The sequence below is a fragment of the Temnothorax curvispinosus genome, unplaced genomic scaffold (genome assembly GCF_003070985.1).
Source record: "Temnothorax curvispinosus isolate PA1 unplaced genomic scaffold, ASM307098v1 QBEX01006575.1, whole genome shotgun sequence".
NCBI classification, from domain to species: domain Eukaryota; kingdom Metazoa; phylum Arthropoda; class Insecta; order Hymenoptera; family Formicidae; genus Temnothorax; species Temnothorax curvispinosus.
In genome coordinates, this window is record NW_020216355.1 from 148 (window position 1) to 5592 (window position 5445).

The 5445-nt window shown below is 31.6% G+C and overlaps 1 pseudogene; it reads right to left on the reverse strand.

Annotated features, from left to right (window-relative positions):
- Positions 1-1131: 1131 nt before the first annotated feature.
- LOC112456007 lies at positions 1132-2820 on the reverse strand (annotated as a pseudogene).
- Between the last annotated feature and the right edge of the window lie 2625 nt (positions 2821-5445).

Sequence of the window (5445 nt, forward strand, 5' to 3'; positions counted from 1 at the left end):
CTCTGCTGTTACAATTGTCCCGGGGGTTGGGACGGTTGTAACAGTATTCCTCATATTCTTTAAACAATAATAACTTTTTTTCTAGTTACATTACTGAATTCAGCACAAGAAAATTTTGTAGTCAAATAAATTCTACATCTAAAAAAAGGTACAGGTCTTTTTTACGTAGATATTATATTTTAACTGTTATAAAATCTTAAACTCAAAATGTTACTTTTGTCCCCGGTCTACCCTACCGTAAACTTTTGTTGCTTATTCTATCATATTTAAACTTTTGAGAATTTTTGAAATTTTGTAAGTGCCATATCATATCGGATTCTATTCTTCTGATAATTTGCCAATTTTTTATTTTTAGGATCACAAAAGACAATTATTTACGCTATATTTTCATGTTTATTTGATAACTTTTTTATATGTTTACAGCATATAGTACGGTAAGGCGTTATATTTCACAAGATAAAATCGAGATTATATTAAATATTAAATTAATAATGTTAATAAATGTAGTTTTCTTTATTGAGTGATTATTGATAGAGACTTATTATTTTACCCGTATGAGCACATTCCCATTATTCTGCGTCCATGCGTATCAAACCCAACAAATTCCAAGCCAATATAGGACTATCTAAATAACTGCACTCGCGTTCAAATATTCCGATTGATTCGGCGGTGATTCTACCAATAGCCAACATAATATCTCTGAAGTTGAGAGGCACATAAATTACATTAACAATGTCCTCACGCTTAATGTAGGAAAACATTCTTTTCTGTACCCAGCAGAGAGTACTCAAATCTCCTTGCACCTATTACAAAGAAACATAAATAATTACAATCTATAATAAAATTTACAATAAAACTTTTTGACGCATACCATCTATTATTTAACGTAAGCGCTGTCTATGAGTTTTGGTTCCAATGATGGTAATGGAAAATGTCTGTATGATCCCCAAATGTTACCGGAACGTAAAACGTTGATAGGTAGGTCCAATTGCAACTTCATATACAATGGTTCTTGCAAGGAAAAAACAGACGCATTGCCATCTTGAATAAACACGCATCTAATTATGTCACCGCCCAATTCTTTTCGCAAAGAATTAATAAAACCGAGTAGTCCGCATTCAAAATCTTCGTTTATCTATTCACGAAAAATCGTAATTGTTTACATGTATAATCTGGTGCTGTTTTTTCGCAATATTTTGCGTCTTTTTTATTTGTTTCTCCACTATGACATACAATTTATGTTTTCAGATATGAATAATCGTAGACCGCAGCAGATTTTTCCAGAGTTAGTATAAAACCTTACGGCATTAACAAAGACAATAATTGTTCATATAATGTCTTGCTATTTTTTGTCAAAATATCGAAACCAATGACCATCCAACAATTTTCGTCTCTTGACAACTTAGTAATTTTTGTTGTAGAAATGTTATTCGGCAAAGAAATATTTTTGAATTTCTCATGATTCTTCACTAGCCAGATGTGATGTCGAATCTGAGGTAAATCATTTAAGATTTCATTAACAAATGGAGCATTTAAATTTTCTGGTGTCACTTTGTCATTATCACCGATAAATTCAATAATTTTAACATTTATGTTATTGTAACATTCGAGTGCAATGTGCGTTGAGATTCTAATTGCATCTTGTAACGACATAGTTCCTAAATCACGATGAGCAACAAATTTGTGTTCAAGAACGGCATTGACTGCTTTTTGCCGGCGAAATATAGGTGTAGCCACAATGCCACAAATTTCTATTTCTCCAGATATTATAGCGTCTATGTAGAGATTTGTAAGGACGAACAGAGAATTCTGTAACGTAGCAAACGAAATTCATGATTTGTCAGACAATTAGCCACACTGTATTATTTATTTTACTTACGCCTTTCTTCAACTGGATAATCTTGAATTAGCTGTACGTGGTTCGGATCAATTATCAGTTTGCGAATTCTTGTTGGAACAAAAAGACTTCTTGACTTCTGTCCTAATATCATCATCTGTAACATACTGTCCATAAATGCCACCCAGTTAGATGTCCATATGATATGGCCGTTTGATCCCGAAACCGATGCACTTTTTAATCCACAAAATACGTCGGTGTATAGATAACCACGAAGCCTTAATTCCTTGTAGATGTCTTTTGTACTAATTTCTTTTTCATCATTGACACATTCAGCAAGATTAGCAGATATTTTTTCATTTTCAATATTAGTTGGAATTCGTAATATTCCAGTAACAACAGCGTTATCTCCTTCGGTTATTTCAAACCTGTTAGTACCTAGATATAGATATAAATTCTTTAAACATAAAATGTTGTAATAAATTAAGTGAAAGAGATATCAATATAAAATGAATATATCAATTTGGGATTAGTTATCTTACAAAAGCAGTTTATTCGTAAAATGAGAGATTTCGTATTTGATTTAATTATTCTCATCTGTATATTTTTTACTTTATTTTAATTATAGAATAGAAATATTAAAATTCAATACTCACATGAGAAAGTTAACTATGTAATTAATATATGTAATAATATTACCTTCTTGGATCGAAAAGGTTAATTCAATCTTATTTTGTTGTGATAGTACTGTAGAACGAATAAAATTTACGTCCTCAAATACGATTGGTACATTGGTATACTCTTGTTTATTCATCGATGCCATCATCTCCTAGAGACAAAAAAAATATCCCATAGCCGGAAATAAAATTCTGTTATTTACCACATGGCCCGTTAAATATATGAATGCCTCATCAGTTACATCAATGCTCATCAGTTACAACCATTTCTCTTTTAAAAATTACTTTTTGATGAATATATTGAAATACGTAACATCATTAAAATTCATTATGTAATGCACTTATAAATGTACTTGTTTATTTATTATCGAAATTATGTAAAATTTACTGAGATCTTAATATTTCTTAAATTCGCCTTTGCTCTTTATAAGCATGATACATTAAGGGGATCCTGCAGTGACTGGCGAACTTCCTCGATGTCGATAATGTCAACCTTTCTAATTTTGTTTTCCCTATATCTGTCTTTGTCTAACGAAATGACATCTGTCCTTTTTTTCGATTGCTCGCCATCTCTCGCAAGATCCGGCAACTACTGTTGCTGCTCTTCTTGTCATTTGCATCCGTATTTGCATTACTAAAATAATTTTTCGATGGATCTTTTTTTGTACGCATTGAATCTTACTTCTACTTGCACGATATTATTCCTACATGTTTTCCCAAGGGCAGATGATAAAAATTATGTATGTATAAACTGCAGAATATTTATGTTTTAAGCAAATATTGTCGTCAGATGACAGCTGCGTATGTGCCCAAATAAGTAATATTTTTAATTTTTTGGTGTTTTTGATATAAAATCGCGTTTTCTGCCTTAGATTTTTATGCGTACTTTAATTCTAGACCAAAAACTTGCAATTCTGTAAAGCCAATTAAAAGATCCATCGAAAAACGATAATGTCGGTAAATCATTATGCGGCTGCAGGATCCCCTTAAGTATATTTATTGGTAAAATAAATAGAACAATAGAGTATTATTTGGCTAAAATTGCTCAAAAAAGACCGCTTTCCAATTATCTGAACTTTCATATATGTTGTCAACTCCAATCGGAGACGATTACGATAACTGTGTCCACTTATTATTTGACGATGGTTTCTGGTAGTATTTTTTACGCTAAACAAAAAAATTATATAGGTCTTATAGGGCTAACTGCTTTAGTTTTCATGATATACAGTGTTAAAGTTAAAAATAAATAAGTATGAATTAAAAATTAATGTTTAATTCAATTGTATGTGTAGACAGCACACATGTAGGCGGAAGTGGGTAAGTGTGGACCTCGGTTTGCAGAGAAAGTTGAAAACTTGAACCGTACAATAATAGACCTTGTTTCGCCTTATAATCAAGCCAGGGTGGGGTGGAGTGGACCTCGTCCTAATGTCTTGTGTTTGTTTATGATTTTTGAACGTAAATTGTAATCCGCCTGCGGTGGAGCCCTTCCCCGGCATACAAAACTAATCTAACTCAAAGCCTATTTCTAAAAACCTAAAATTAAAATTTGGAAGTAGAGACAAATATTGATCATAGAATTTTTTTACTATTTTTTCCATGTTTCTCGCCAAAAATGCCTCCGAAAACTAAACGTTTTAAAGGGCAAAAATAATCGTAATCGTCCCTTTATTTTTAATTTTAACACTTTATATGTCAAAAACTAAAGCAGTTAGTCTTATAAGACCTGTATCATTTTTTCAGCGTAAAAAATACTACTAGAAATCATCGTCAAATCAAAGGGTCATTATCGTAATCGTCCCACCAATCGTAATATTTCAAAAAATTACTCTCTAAAAGTTGAAAAGTAAAATATCACTCAAACGAGTAAAATACAAGTGTAACGAAAAGTAAAAATTGAACCTGTGCACTTTAAGTAATTCGCCACTCTAAGAAAGAATAAAATTGCGCTGGAAAGAATAAAATAATTTGGAGTGAAATCGCACTGTTTTTGAGTGAAAGCTAGGCTATCTTTTCGAGTGCAGTATAGATCATTGCTTATAGTGAATTATGTTACTCTACAATTTTAAGGAAAATTTTATTCTGTTAGACCCATTTATCAATCGATCTTTAGTGAATCGTGATTTACTATAACTTTAGAGATTGAATCACACCGATGGAGAGTAGTCGCTCTAAAAATTTGAATAAAAATTCACTTCACTTATAAGTGCCCGTATTTAGTCAAATTAGAGTGATAATCTTCTCTTTTAGAGTGACTTATCGCTATTACTCTAATATGGCGAAACCACTCTATGAGATTTAGGATGCGTTCGCCGAGCACTATTATCACGCCATTGCGTCATTCTGTCCTTGTTTTACACCTAATGAGCTATGAAGATTGCATGCAATAGCGCTAATAGCGCGCTCAGTGAACGCACTCTTAGAGAGTAAAATCGCCGACTGTAGCCAACTCTCATTATTTATTAAAAAATTATTAATAAATAAGTTTTATAAATAAAACATAATCTTCTACAATTTCATATAGGTTTTCAAATTTCCACCTGAAACACTAAGTCTGTTTTTGTGTAGCTAGGTATACGCTTTCTGTATTAAAATAAAATATAGGCATATGTTTAAAATTTGGCGAAAGCAAGAAGGAATATTCTAATGCACTTACAGTTCAGTGTAGCAATAAAAAACAAATTTCTTATTTATATCACTCGGAAAAAAAAACAAAAATGTAATTCAATATTATGTTGTTTGTTAAATATAATCTTTTAATTTTACTTTAATGCTTTAAAGTAAAGCTCATGAAAGTTTCCGTTATTCAAATATTTTCCATTTAAACATAGACGCAAAATATGTATACCTTATGAGAGGAGAAATCATTGGGGTACCACGGTTTAAATTTTACTATTGGATAGAGATTTGCAATCTGTGGCTGCAATCCTG